Source organism: Hippoglossus hippoglossus, chromosome 5 (assembly GCF_009819705.1).
Source record: "Hippoglossus hippoglossus isolate fHipHip1 chromosome 5, fHipHip1.pri, whole genome shotgun sequence".
Lineage (NCBI taxonomy): Eukaryota > Metazoa > Chordata > Actinopteri > Pleuronectiformes > Pleuronectidae > Hippoglossus > Hippoglossus hippoglossus.
The window spans coordinates 22,805,219-22,821,466 of NC_047155.1; the positions used below are offsets into that span (position 1 = coordinate 22,805,219).

The 16,248-nt window shown below is 42.8% G+C and overlaps 1 protein-coding gene across 2 annotated transcripts in view; it reads right to left on the bottom strand.

Annotated features, from left to right (window-relative positions):
• cdh4 (cadherin 4, type 1, R-cadherin (retinal)) overlaps window positions 1-16,248 on the bottom strand; it is a 203,029-nt gene that overhangs the window by 104,122 nt on the left and 82,659 nt on the right. The gene's annotated exons all lie outside the window — the stretch shown is intronic.

The window sequence follows — 16,248 nt, forward strand, 5'->3', positions numbered from 1 at the left end:
ACCAGTAGCACCAATCTTGTCTCGATCTCTCACATCTCTTTTTTTAAACAAAAATCTAATTTTACAAGCTCACGTGAATAAAAAACAAAGACCGTGATTCTGTATCATAACATCGGTGGTAGATATAATCGGAAGTTAAAGCTGCAGAATTATCTAAAACAGAGATTATACTGTACAACTATTTTTACACTAAATAAATGAACTGGCTCATTAATGTGTCCCACAATATCAACCCGCGCTTGAATGAGACATTAACACTTCAATGTATAAAGTGAAGTGACACTGCACTGAATATTAATATAGATTAAGTTCACTGAAAAGGAAAAGCATTAACTACTCTGAGAATCCGTTGCAACAACCTACATGCAAAAACATTCTATTAATTATTAATTTACAAGTGTAAATGCCACCATGGAAACTATGCTTACTATGATTTTATAACACTACAATAGATATGTTAAAGCTCAAAGTTGTTTATCACTAAAATAGGTAAACTGTCGTGGTTATAAAGAAGCATCATTGGGTGATACACACTCTTCACAGTGACAGCGTCCTTGAAGTACAAGACAGAAACCAACAACTAGTAAACACCTGAATCTGCAGTAACAACCACTTCAGACTCTATAACTCTCATTCAGTAGGTTTAAGATGGTATATGCACATTTACATAGATGCTGGGTTTAATATAGCATACTCTATTAAATAATGTATGCCTTATTAAATAATATGTTACTAAATAATGTATGGTATGGTAATATGTAGAGTTTATTTGGATATTACGTGTGATTTTTATTTTTTCATCAGGGAGTTGTATATGCGCACACACACACACACAAACACACACACACACACACACACACACACCACCTACACTAGGCACACAGAGACAAATTCATGAGGTTGGAAACGTACACAGACATTTTATGGGGTTTAATTCAAAGACATGGATCCCCACTGCACTGTCTTCATCACTCCTGTCCTGATGGGCCCAAGCTTGCACAAACATGCTTGTGCAGTTAAACCAAATGGGCTATACACCGGTGGTCGGAGTCAATATCAACAGGCAATCAAAATCTATCTGACTTAATGTTAGCTGCTGAAATCTACCTTTCTCTCTTCTCTTTCTTTTCCTCTTTTCCCTCTCTCTCTCGTACGCTTGCTTTAGTTCCACTGCGGCGGTGGGAAAACACTGTATACTGTAAAAAATACTGAATCGTGCAATTTCCGTCATCATGTTATAATCATAAATTCATCTCAAAATCCTGACCTGCTCAGTCAACCATTATCAGTCAGCCAAATATTTCAGTGCCTACTGGGTCCCTGCAGACTGACAGAGCTCTCAGCAAACACTGGGTGACTGAAAATAGCCTAATTTAACTTCTCAGTGATGGGATCATCTGCTGCTGCCGTCTCTGGCTAATCTCTCTCTCATTAGAGCGTTATAGGACTCTATAGGTTGTGTGATCCCAGCTGGGCTTTCTCGTGCAGGAACTGTGCACGTGGCTGTGTGCAGTGGTGAGCTAATCACTTAACAGGTCCGCTGAGGGAGGGTGCTCGCTGGGAGCCGGCGCACAACATGGCTGAGCGAGAGGCAAGCGAGTGTGTGTATTGTAGGTGTGTATCAGTGTGAGTGTGTGTGCGTGTGTGCGTGTGTGTGTGTGTGTGTGTGTGTGTGTGTGTGTGTGTGTGTGAGCACTGAGGATGACTGAAGGGTTTTGGCAGAACGAGGTCACTCTGTTCTACCAGGTGAATTTGTGTGGGGGTGGACAGGATAAGGAGGTATATTTGTGTAAGTGTGTGTGTATGTGTGTGTGTGTGTGTGTGTGTGTGTGTGTGTGTGTGTGTGTGTGTGTGTGTGTGTGACGGCACTGTAATGCATGTACTGTGAAAGTGCGCTGCCTAAATATATTTTCATGATTGTCGTTTTAAAATTTTTATAAGAAAAAAACATGCCGACAGTGGAATAATCTTTATAGAGCCAGCGTTCCATTTCATGAAATTTCAGCAATTATGCACTCAAAGTGCACAATGTTAATAACACGTCATCAACTTCAGCATCAAGAGCCTTTTTTCCAGCAAAGGGATAAATATATCATGGGTCCAATTGGAACACTCAGTCGTGTTATGAGCTGACACGGTGTCACGACAGCTCCCGTTTCGTTTTCCTGCTTCCAGCGGCAGGTGGAACTGTGAGAGCCCGTGAGCTGCAGCTGCTTCACGATAAAATATTGGTTACATTTCAAAGCTGCACCAGCTCAGAACCAGTATAACCCTCTTTGCTCATTTTATCTCTTTAGACTACAGGCAACTGCTTTTGAGCCCCACGAGGCAAATCATTGCATGCGCATGCAATGAAATATGAATAAGCAGCTAATGTAGCCCTCCCTGGACTCAGGCAGTGATGTGATGTGATGTGAACACTGTGCTGCTTAATGAATGTTTTAGGAGAAGGCAGGTACATGTCTTGTGTCCCTCCAGCCACCCCAGAGCGGTGCCCCTCTCTCTCAGCATCATTAACTCCTGCTGTAATGACGACAAAAACACACACACACACACACACACACACACACTGGTGCAGTGAGGTTAAGTGACGTTTTTATGTGATTACAATAACTGTGGAGCTACATAGTGTGTCAACACAGAAATTCATCATAATAAAGTTTATTAGTTGAGAAAACTCACGATGGTACTTGTTAGTTTAAAGAAAGACTTTGTCATCATCGTTCGTATAAAGTGTTAATGAATGTGCACCGGAGTGAAAGTAAAATAAACTGCACACATCCTGGAAGTAGGTTATAGTGGCGCTTAATCATGTTGTTAATGAGTGACTAATAGAGGAGTTGTTTTCATAAATGGCTACAGACTGGGTCTCAGGAGAGCGACTCTTATTGTGTGATTAATCCAGTTCAAGATGTTTGGGAGCCCTGTTTTTATTTGTTGCCCTGCAGGGTGCATTTTATTTCCTGCCTTAGACAAACAGCCTTTCATTTATCACATCCCGAGCTGAACAGACACCTGTCGCAGAGCTGGCACCAGAGAGAGCGAGAGGGGGAGGAAATGAGAGCCTGAGGGAAAACTAATGTTCACTGTGCTTCGCCCTAAATATTAACCAGACGCTTCCTGCTCTAAACCTGCTGATGAAACCACTTCTGGATAGACGCAGGGAGGATGCGCCCCAATCCTCCATGGACAACACTGCCCTACTTGTGCGGAGGTGACCCCCGTGTGTTCTACGCGGCCCTAACATTCACCATTGTTATTTATGAGCTCGCAAAGGTGTCCTTTCACAGGGAGACCGTGCGCCACCTGTTTTAGCAGTAAAGGTTCAAGCACAGCGCACTGTGTTCTGCAAAAGTGAAACTGGACATGCCCGAGTGGAGCTAGCCTACTCGGCGAAACAAGAGACAAGTTTTAAACTAGGCTGCGAGCTTTCAAGGTAGCTGCTAGCTGTTAGACGCTACAACCTCTGGCTCCAGATACATTCACTGCACTGCAGATTGGCCTCAGTCCTCTCATCCAACTCTTAGCATGAAAGCGAACAAGAAAATATAACCCAAAGTTGAACTATTACTAACAGTAACTTTTACTTTGTGCAGAGAAAAGAGCCCGTAATATAGAACTTGACATGAAACAATCCAGCAGACTGCCCACAGATCTACACTCAAGAGTCTGAAAACGTGTTGACTACACCAGAGGGAGCATAGCATCTTGTTCCTTCACTGTAACTACGGTTTTACCTTAACATATAATGTGTTATGCCTCGTTAAGTGTCAGGCATTAGTCTAAGGGTGTTTAAACGCACACCAGCGTTACAATGAGGCATCATTTTTGGCATGCATTTGCAGTTTCACAAAGTGGTCGCGCATATCCATAAAGTGTACACACACTCCTGACACATTCCTCGCTTTCTCCTTTAAAGAGCGCACATATAAAACACCGTGCCATATGATTTTATGCACCTCTGGCTTCATAAAACCGGCTCGGCTTTAGTGTGGGACTCGGGAAAAGAACAGAAACCTTTGCAGAGACACCTTGAGCAATCCCTTACTGCTGATTCCTTTATTTTCTTTCTCTGAAGCGAGGCTCCCATTTAGGCTAGCAGTCAAGCAGAGAATTAAGGATGTAGTCAGAACTGAAGATAGTCATCTGCACTGTATCTGTGGGTGAAGGTGGAGGATGTAGGTTGGCAATTTCCTTATTAAGTGCTGTTGTGCTGAATAAGGGCCCTTGGGGTTTATTATCTGTTCTTTAAAATTCATGACACTGAGGAGAACTACCACAAAGACCGACATCAGTCAGCAGCAGCAGCAGCTCTCAGCATGGCCTTATGGATGCACCAGGGTGTTAGTATGACTGAGTCTGTCCTCGTGAAGGGGATAAAGGCTTTCTGCTAAGAAATGTTCTTTATCCCTCCTCCACATTTAATGGTGGTGTATTCGTTTCAGCATCCACGTTGATGTTCTTGTAGAGCAGAAGTACATGCTCATAACAGCGATACAAATGAATACACACATGTATCCCAGGGCAGGTGCATGAGCGCATCCACTTTTAAAATGGTTCTGGTTCCTAAATGGTGCCAGAATCAATACTTTTTTTTTTTATAAAAGAAGTAAAACAGTCAGTGATAGGAAAGGCTTTTTTATTACTGAGGCTAATTAGAAGTTATAATTTCACATATGAACTGTCAACAGGTATACTTAACTTAAATATACAAATATAGATCAGTACCAGCTCTGAGCAAAGTTGCATAACAAAATCACATAATAAATAAAACCCAACTACAATAATTTAACACTAAATAACTGTTTCAGGTATAAAGCAAAATACTCAAGCTCCATATCGTCATCAATTGCTTAGATATACAATATAACATATACTAAAATATACAACTATTATTGGCAACACCTCTATCAATAAAACATTACTGTTCATTACTGTTCCCTTCGTCTCTGTCTGACTTTTTCTTTTATATAAATACTTTAGACATTGATACACCTCTCCATTTATGTTAGACACTGTCTTTTCTCCGCCGCACCGTTCAAAGCCCTATGAGAAAAATCGTGATTTGTGAATATGGGCTATAAAAAAATAAAATTTTGAATTGTCTCCCCACTGCCGGGGCTATGGACGACCACGCAACCAGTCAAACAGGGAGAAACTCTCTGCTTTCAAATGTACACTGTGCAGCACCAGATGCTTCATTAAGTTTGTCGGGTTATTCCCATTACACTGAATTGTTTTCAAAAACATTTGTTGCACATCCCAGTGTCTCAATCCATTTACATGACATGCAGCCCCACTGTCAACCATTTAGCTTCAGGCATTTTGTTGTCGTGTCAACTCAAGGTTGAGTTAAGTACTAACTGCTGGAGCCGTGTGTTGCCACCAATGTTCAGTGTAATGAATACTAGGCATGTGCGATGACGTTAATGTTTTCTGTAAGCAGGGCAACTATTTCAGCACAGAGCTCAGGCATTGAAATTAGGCATCGCAATCTGTATGGTAGTTTGTCCAGCTGGTACCTGCCATGTAGGAAACGGTGCCTCACTGGCACCAGATTTCGGTACCCAGCCTTAATCCACACTTAAGTACAAGCAGACATGGTCAGTGGACTCTGAGTGAACTTTTGCACCACTTCAAAGCGTCAAGGTTGAGCAGAGGACTCTGTTTCCTATAATGAAGGGGAGATAGTTTATCTGGCATTAACGCCTGGCTTCCCATGAGGAAACACCACGATTCAGGGAAGTGTAAAGCAGCCGTCAGTATGCATACAGACATTATCTCTCTCTCTCTCTCTCTCTCTCTCTCTCTCTCTCTCTCTCTCTCTCTCGCTCTCGCTCTCTCTCTGCTCCTCTTTTTTATCTCTCCAAGGTGATGCAGACACAGCACAAAGAGCGCTTGAATGGAAGGGGCGTCAAATGGACATCGATTTCTAATAGGGAACTTTCTGGATCAGCAGGGGGCTTGGCCTTAGTCACATCTGTGCTTTGGTCAAGGACACCATGTGTGGGAGCATCAACTGGACCTGTCTCTCTCCGCCAGGCACCAAATGATCCGTCGCAGCAGGACACAGGGATCAGAGACCAGTGGGAGTCTTCTTTCATCTCTTGTGGATTAGCACTCCCAGAGGAGATAAGTATATATGTGTGTATTTGTGCTGTGTAACACTCTAGGAGAAGTATCTGCCTTATAGCCACAGGCTACACACTTTCTGTTTCTGCTGCATGCTGGGAATCCCCCCAAGGCCACAAATATGTGAGGCTCCATAGGCAAGAGCTGGATGAAGGAGAAGACAACCTCCTTGGGCGAGTTTTCTTAAAATAAACATGAATCTGTATTTGTGCTTTCTTTCCCCATGTGAAACAATGACACCGCCACTGTCGGTTGATCACCCTTAAAATATTCAGTGTGTAAAAACACTGTTCAGCTCTCCCCATTATGTTCTAGAGCGAAGCCATTTGTATGACGCAGGGAACAGTAACAGGAAAAATGTCGACATGTGCTGGAGAGTGCCATCTCTGGTAATTCTAGTACAGGCATTAAACATGCATGGAAACAGTGAAGGCCTGCATGTACACTTCTATTGAAGCAGCAGTGCCATGAGGGAGAAAGGTGAGGCAAAGAGCAAAGCCGTGTGGGAAACAGGATTGCGTGACAATCTGTGGGATCCGGGATCATCAGCCACTTCACACCACGCAGCACCGTCACTGTCGCTGCCGCACATGAGCTCAGAGCGGCTTTGGGTAAAACGGCCACACTTCTCCCTCCTCTTTATTCTCTTCCTCACTCTACCTCCGCTCTTTTTACACACACATATACGGTAGCAGCCACAGGCACATGAGTCCCCACCCATACTCACCCTAATTCATTCATTTCTACACGACACTGATGGCAACTCTTCACAGACACACACTGTCAGGAGAGATTGTGCTTCACCTTGCGCAGGCTCGCTCCTTTATTGATGTCACTACTAAGAATAAGAATGACTCCTGCTGCACTCTGTGTCCTGGATACAGAGAACAGCCACTCAGCTCTAACTCTTTAAAGCCGCCTGTCTGCACATATCGGGGTACTTAGTCTCACCATGGAGGCAATTTAGTGAGATGTATGTCCAATTACAACAGTCCAAATGTGAATACATCATATCGCACTGCCCATTCACTGAATAAAAAGAAGACAGCTTGCCTTTGGTCTTATGTGAGTGAGTGATCCTCCCAGTTTTGATGACAGTGTTGTTTTCTCACTCCATATATCACCTACTGTAAATATAGCACCATATTCACAACTGCCTACCTTTACAAAAACATCCTGTTCCAGACAACCCAGTCAACAGCGCTTCCCTCTAGACCACGTCCTCCTTTAAAAACAGACCTGAACCTGCCACTGCTGAACGCCCTGGCACAGCCGTCCACCTCCGATGTGCCCGCCATGCCAGTCTAGGCCTGGACCCCAGGCTCTGGGCAGTGAGAAGCGGGCAGCTCATAAATGAGTAATGGGAGTCACATTAACATTCGTTGGGAGGGCGAGCTAAGGGCAAGAAGGAGGGGGACCCAGGGAGTGCAGGCGCTCCCTCTATCTTATAAAACAGAAGCTGATTAATGTTTGATTTGAGCTGGCCTCATTCTTCCACCAGCGCTGCACGGAGCTAATCTACAGAGTATAGGTAAAAGTGAGAGTGATGGAGCTGTAAGAGTCGGCCGAAGAAAAACTGTTTGTAAAGGTGCTGTTTGGAAAGGTTGAAGCAGCAGTACGCTTTCTTTCTTTCCTCTGGCCCTAAAATGAGAAATATCAGGGTGTAGAACACTTCTATCAGTTCAGAATGAATTGAGGTATTGATATGTTAGGCCATGGAAGCGATGATGGACGATGAAGAAACAACACTTTGTGTGAATCTCAAATATTACACCTACAGCAGATTAAAGCTGATAACATCCATTCATTTGCAAGTAATACTTGCAATATTTATCACATAAAAATAAGAAGAATTCCATCGGATGGTGCTAGTAGCTCTGAGAGGCTATTCTTATGCAGCTTTGAGCTAAATATCGACATGCCAACAACCACCATGCTAACATGGTGATGTTTAGAGGGGGAAATGTTCACCATTTTAGTAATATCGTGGAAATTCATCAATTTAAAAAATGTAACCCATCCAGTACTTCACACTGAGTTACTGGAGTAGAGTTACCCGCAAAAATTAAGTGTGATGGGTAAAAATATATTTATATAAATTCAGGCAGTGGGTGAAAAACAAAGGTTTTTTTTGTGGATAAATCAATATATAAAGTGATTTTCTAAATAAGTTACGATTAACAGATTCTTTACCAGGAACATAACTACACAACCACCAATACAGAAGAACAAGGAGGCCATAACCCATAAGATGAGAGTGTGTAGAATGTGTGACGGGTCGGGTCACACGACATGTCTATGGGTCTGGGTGGGTCCAGATTTGACTTGGAGATGATTGCGGGTAATGGTTCTGATCAGGTACAGTTTTGCAGGAGTGGGTTTACAAAACTGTATGTGTGCAGGACTCTGGATTGGACATATGACAAACTGGTCAACATCTCCATCTATACAGCAGGCCATAAGCATTTTTTTTATAGCATCACCATAACAACACTAAATATTGAATAAGAACAACAGCTGAATGAAACAGCATTGCAAAGACATTATGAATCATGCTGGAAACCACATACAGAAGTAGCTGTAGAAGAGACAGATGGCTGATGGGTAAAATAAAACACTGTACTGTGCACACACCCAAACATACAGTCTGATTCAGTGTAATTAAAACATATTTGAATCTCAAAGGATTCACAATAACAGAGCTTTGTGTTTAAAACTCCTTTTCATAAAATGTAAACAGCCACATGCCGTCCTCCGTGCCTGACTCACAGGTGGATGGTGAATGTGCTTTTTTGGATGATGAAGGATAAAATTGTAGCAGCAAAGTGATTCTGACAGTTGCGTGACTAGGAAGCAGAGTTTGTCACAGGTGAGAAAAATACGCCTCTTCATACTTCACAGAAAACACAGGTTTCATTTTTCTTTTCCAGGGAGAATACTTAACAGAGTGTTTTACAGTTCTCCCCGTGTCTCGTGGAAATGAGTGGTAATACTTTGCATGGCATTACTTTTTAGTCCTGGAGCTGTTTCAGTGTCTACGCCCTCGAGATTAAAAATGGAAACGTCTTCGGTGACCTTACTACTATTACAAATGGGAGTTTATGTACATTAGTTAAGCAATTAATAAGGACTCTAAAGAGATACATTAAGTCCCTCTAGCACTTTAGCAATTTTGGGTAACGTTTAGAATATTGTGTAAAAGAAAAACCACAAAGTTCATTACAAAGTTGATAACCTTGCAAAAGAATTGTTCATGTTAAAGGTCAAGTGTGTAGGATGTATTAGCACATTTTTTTTTAACAATTATGTTTTTATTGGATAATCACTAGAAACTAAGAATTGTTGTGTTTTAGTTACCTGAAACGCACAAAGCTGGTGCTGGATATTATTTGTTATTTGTATAAATTGGGAGAAGTCAACCTTGTGCCGGAGGCTCTTTAGTTTAAAAAACAATACTAATTACAAGAACCCTAACTAAATCAGATTTGGATAGAAACAGTATTTCTAATGTGATCACAAAAATAAGAAAAGTTTTTGGAATTTGGAAATAAAAAATATTTAAGTGGGATCAAAAAGTCTAACAAACTACTGACTGACTTGTATTATAAGAGCTGCAAACCAAAAAGGAGCAGTCGTCCTCCTTGTGTATCTACAGTTTATCTACAGTTTATCTACATTGGGAGCTGATCCTCTTACACAAAGTCCACCATGTTGCAGCAACACGTTTCTACAGTAGCCCAGAGTGGACAACTAAACACTAGAGAGGTCCTTTCACATTTGTATAGTTGCTTTCAGACCTGCACTGAACGCTCGATAATCTGACATCTTCAGATGGGTTGAACATGTCGAAGTCCGCGTCAGAAGTTTTTTCCTGCTAGCCCCCTAATAAAACCTCTGGACAATGCCCGAATGAGCCCATGTGAGATGCCTGCAGGAGATTCTCCGGAGGACACAAGCGAGTGTGTAAGTTGATGAAGTTTCTAAACCACAACAGATACAAAACTGAATAAAGAAAAAAAATATCTCAGCAACAAAGATGTCAAGAGAGCTTTTCCATTCTCCAGAGTTATTGTCTGAAAACAGCTACACACTTAGAATGGGAGGGTCAGGTGGGCGGTGCTGGTTGCAATATAACACAAGAGGTAACTTAACCTTACAGACTGAAACTTGAACATGTTTGTGTTAACAAAATGTCTGGGCTGTACTGGAGCGTTATCATTAGTGAGTTCCTCAGCTGCTAGTGGTATCTGCTTACTAGTGCAGATGAGCAATAATTACACAACAGTGTTGTGTCGTTAATGGAAAAGGGCCCAGTGAGACTAGATGTGCTCTAAATACCAAATTTGCAACTAAAGGGGGGAGAAAATCCATACGGCTGTGGAGAAATGAGTCAGAGGGAGTTTAAATGATATTAATTTGTCAAGTTATGGTCGATTAAAGTAATTTGGTAACACGGAGGGAAGTGCAGCTAGAATAAACGTCAGGAACTCAGCAGGTTCTGTCAGTTGGAAGGTTGACATGCGCCACATGAAGTCAGCTCCAGCAGTAATCTGACAGATTAATACTTATAACATAAAATACTGAGCATGCATGCACACGTGTGCAACCAACTACACGCACACAACGGGAAAGCAGCAAGCACATCCATTGGTACATTCACTGGGCACACACACACACACACACACACACACACACACACACACACACACAAACGCAGAGTAATCTGTGCGCGTAAGGAACCTTGAGAGGTAGATGTGATTGACAGGCAAATCGTTCCCATTGAAATACCCATTTGACAGAGAAAAGCAACAAATGCAGAGTTAAGAGCCAGCCACAGAAATCGCCTCAGAATACTTCATATTAAAGCAAACTTGAATGTTCCGTGCGCCTTTGAGAGTGTCTGAGGTGAAAAAATATCACACTTTTTTTTTCTTTCTCAAAACTGAGGGAACTTAATGTTTTTTGTGCAAACCTGGGTGCCAATCACGAACATGCCTCTTTTAGGGCCTGGCCTTGTGCGGGTGTCAGCTCTGTAGCACATTATAATTCCAACCCTGATCTTGAAGATTGACACTGTTCCATAGCTCTACCATTGAGGGGAGAAAGGGGGTCTAAAATCAGCAATTGGCCATAATAATGGTCTCTGCACTTTAATTGTTTGGAGATTCACCCAAACCAGCTTTGTCTCGCAAGCCATTAATGCTACTATCCAGCCTCGTCGCTGAGAGAAGGGGAGGATGTGCCTGGAAGTACTGAGCAGAGGAGAGAGGAATGTTATATAAAGGGATGTAGGGAGCACTGGAGAGGAGAAAGTCTCACCCAGCAGGAGGTGATGATGAAAGAGAGAGATAATAAAGTGCACTTTACAATTTCCTGTTCCTCATTATATCCCATAATGCTGGTGTAATTAACCCCAGGAAACGTGGCTTCATTAGTCCCAGTACAGATGCAAACTAATTGGTCAAGTATACACCATAGCTGAGATAATAAAGGCACAGTATTGAGATTAAAACAGAAATAACCCCACATGCGCGACATCACAGATGACGCGTGTTCCTACGAAAGAACTGAGTAGTGCTGAACGAAAATTGAGCCCAGGTGAGACACAGTGCAGTGGTGTGACCATGAAGAAAAGCTTGTATTGAATGTGATCTTCCTCATTTGAGCCTCAGCACAAAGCCTGGGAGCCCATTGGTTCCAGCGAGTTTCCTGTCTGCTCTCATCTGCATCATGAAAGGAGGCTTTTTCCTCTATAAAAAGCCTGATCAAACCTTATCTTTTAAAAACATGTAATCCACTGGGAGAAGCTGGACTTGTAGCCATTAGGCAGTGTCCTCTGTGCCTCAGCTCGCTGCTGCCTCAGCCTTTGTAGCTAAAGGCCGCGGTAAAGCTTGTTTCCATTCAGCTGGGAGAGCTGGTCAAAGCCGTGAGACAGAGCAGCTCCCAATCCCTTTTTCCTTTTTTTTCACTGAGAAATATTTGACTTGTCTGGATAGTTTTTGGAAGATGTTGTGCAAAAACTCTCCGCAGAACAAGATCTTATATTTTCCCCTGGTCTCCGGCAGGTTTGACAGCATTTTTGAGGAAAAGTTTGAAAATTTAGAAATGGAAAGTCTTAAATTGGGTAGAAAACAGGAGCTCCTCGCTGGAGGCAGGCTGCCATTTTTATGCTTGTTTGTTCCCTTCGCGCTGCTTTCGCTCCTCGCACACACTCTTGCTCAAACCATCTGCCATACAGGTCCTGTGTGACTTTACTTCAAGAGCTCTTAGTGGCTGTCTTCATCAGCTCAAGATCTGCTGCAGAAAAACAGCTTTAATTGGTACTGAGGGGGAAGAGAAGCAGCTGAGCAGAGACAAATGCTCACGTATTATCAAGAATTGCATTCAACACAGCTACACATTGGCAAAGGCATTTCATTTTGCCAATATCACAAATAAAACACGTAAACACTAAGATTATTAAGAGGAATGCCCTTCAAATTAACACGCTTTTATTAACGCTGCTGTGGAACTCCATCCCCTGTTTCCCTAGGCGCTATTAATCTCAGGTTCCATGCAGGTAAATCAACTTGTCTAGAGAAAATTGCCAACTGTAATATTTCACGTTGCCCTGTCAATATCCCTGAGCCTTGAATTTGCACCAACTAAGCACAGTGCTCTGCAGCCAGGCTTTAGACCGAACCAGCAAATGCCAGGACGCCAGTGAGCTGCGTTCATCCATTTCGTTACATGACAAAAGGGAACACTACAGAGTGCAGCCCAACAAGCTGGCAATTACACCATTTCACCAAGGCCACAAGGAAAGCTTTACTACAATTAGGCTGACAGAAATGGCCTCACTGACACATTAGAGGAAACCAGGGATGCCCCACCCCCCTTTTGCTTCTCTGTGCACTGTCTGAGATCGTGTTGTTTCAGAGGGGTTTTCAAAACATCAGCTTCTGTTGTGGCTCCAGCTTTGGAGACATTTTGCAGCCCATTAGCTGCTCTTTCAGCCCCGACCGCTACTCAGAACCAATGAAAGGGAGGAGTGGGTGGGGGTGGGGGTGGGGGGTGCCAACAGTGTGAGGGAGAGACTCTACTCAAAGCATCTGGTGTAGCGGTAGAGAGTTTATGTATTGATAAATAGTTCCGCATTCTGGGACAAATGCTTATTTACTTTTTTGGCAAGATTTAGATTACAAGGTACAAAGGATTTAAAATAGAAGCCGAATGGCACTCAGTGGAGCTCATACAGGCCCAACAGTCCCCTAATGAAACCATTTTCAAATCTGCTAGACCCGGTTATTATTTGAATCTGCACCAAATTTCACACACTCAAAAACAATGTTCCCTAAATATGCTTGATTTAGTTTTTTATCAAGATCCCGCATTATTCGCTTGTGAAAATGTCCGAAAATCTTGCAATATAAAATAAAGGAATACAAAAATGAAATTTATCAGGGCTTCTTTCTTTGCCCCTCTAACAACCTTTCACCACTTTTCATGGAAATGTGTTCAGTAGTTTTTGAGTTATCTTGCTCACAATAAAACAAACAAAACAATCCAACTAAACAAAATATCTTTGGGGCGGAGGTCATCCAAAGCCACATGTTGATAAAAGTACGAGTAGAAGAGATTTTTTCTAAACACCTTCACCAAAGTTATTTTTTAAAAAAGCGATTATCTCCCGAAGAGGAGTTTGGCTTTCTCTTTTTTCCAGGATCGTCATGTTCAATGTCAGAAATGCACCGAAGACAAAGGCGCTCTCTCATCTTTCTGTCAAAATTTGCACACTCGCATTTGCACAGTGTCCATCACTGCCGATCGGAGTCGGAGCTGAATAAATCACGTGTCCACTGGCGTCATTTGAACCGAGACTGAATGCTGATTGTTTCAGCAATCATTCCCAATGCAGACAAAAGCCAGATGTTAGCGACTGCTAGTGAGCTTTTTTTGACCTGTGGAAAAGGGACTTAAGTCAACTGGCTGCTGGCTAAGCTATACAGTTAGCATGCTAACATATGAGTGTCATCTTATTCTCATTAAGAAAGCAAGTGAGTGTATTCCCCTACATATCAAACTCAACCTGTGATATATTTTCGCTTTTAGAGGAATACAGATTTTTTAAATTAGGTAGTGACACGGAAGTAACTGTGGGTAGATAGGCTTGTTAAGTTGACCATAAAAAAGACATTCATGTGCTACAACAGCTAAACTGTGCAGTCTCTAATATAAACCCTGCTGCCTTTAGGCAAATCTGCGAGAGAGCAAGAAGCCCTTTGTCAGCACAAACAAAAAGCAGATTGGATATTGTAGGCTAACCAGCAGATAAATGCACCATCCAGTTTACAGTTGGCACGGTAGTTTAGACAAGACAGAGGTTTCCAGTGGAGGTGATGGAGTTAAACAATTTGCACGGCTGGCAGAAACACCATAATCAATCCAGAGATTATAGATAAGGGCACTAAAACCAGCCAAGCACAGCGTTTTCCCTTATCACCATTACACCTTGCCCTCCTGCATCAGGTACAGCCAATTAAGCTGGGAGAGGATGCGCCAGCAGTCACTTCACATTGAGGAGGCCTATCAGACGACTCCAAACACACCCCTGCTGCTGAGGGGGCAGAGAGGAGCTTGTTAAGCACAGGAATATGCAGGGAGGGAGCGGCGTGTACTGTTTTGCACTGCAGGTATATACTGTATGTTTATGCTTTTCCAAAAACACACATACGTAGGGAAACAGATAGAATGGAGTGAATGACGTTTGCTGTGCTGAGTCTATATTCAGTCTGCTGGATGGCTGCCTGCTTGCTGCGCATCCTGAATGGACCAAGGACACACAGACCTTGCTCTCGCTTGCCTCACTTTCTCATCTCATTGAATTCATACCCTCTTCTCTTCTGCCTTTCACTGAGGAATATAATTCACATTGTGTAATGACTGAGTAGTAAGGAAAAGGAAAGTTGTGGTAGAGGAGAGAGCTTGTGCAGGTGTTTTAATGTCCGAGCTGCGGGGTAGTTAAGAAAGGCAGAGATGAGGTCAACATCAAGGATAACTCTCAGAATGAATAGAAATCTTTGCCTACTGTAAATTCCCACTCTTTGCTTAAGCCTAACTGGATTGGGGGCGGGGGGGAGTGCCACACTGTTGCTCGCATGGCAATGAAAAATTGATTACACAAGCTTCCCTGTATTGTGTATCACCATCTCCTCCACCAGCAGATGGAGGTTAACCAGCTACATAAACCTCAAGTGCTTCATCTCAACCACAACTTTACACCTCTCTTCCCTGTCATCCCTTTGACACACAGCATGTGGTGTTTTGTCTACGACTTGTGATACAGCCACGCCAATTATCGCAACATTTTGCCCCAAACCATCACCCTTCACGGGGCAGAGAGCAACCTCAGCGAGATCACTTCTTGTCTCAGAGCCATAGTGAAACTCTGATGATAAAATGTACAGTGGGAACATCTATATGCACATTAAGCAGTGCTACAGAGGCAGAGTGGCTGACACAGGTGCTTTCATGCTGCTTACAGGGCAAACCAGATGTCTGGCCATAGTGAGCACGCACACACACACACATATGCACACGCACGCACACACACACACACACACATACACACACACACACACACACACACACACACACACACGCACACATGCACACATGCAAACTAAGGATATAGACAAAGTGCTGCAGTGCTGCAGATGGACTCCCTTTCAGCCTGTTTGATGAAGTGATTAAACTGCTCCTCCAAGAGCAGGAAGCCATTAATAACAGCACAACATGGGGGGTGAAATTTGAAACTAGAATGAAAAGAGGGGCTGTCACAGTGGGAGAATCCATCTACTGTCTGCTTAGACTCCATGGAAACACATTCTACAAAAGCTGGAATGAGACAGAGTGTAATAGACACTCCTTGTCGGCTCCTCATTGTACACTATTGGAGTCAAAAGGGGGTAAATTGACTAAGTAGGTCGAGGCAAAACGGGTGCAGGAAAAATATGCTAATAATCAAAATATGCTCTGATTGGCCACAGGGGTCTGTGGATGCTGCTTTCATAATTGTCTGTGCTTGATGTTTTTCTCCATTTCAACATTTGCTATAACATGCAATGTGATCGAGGG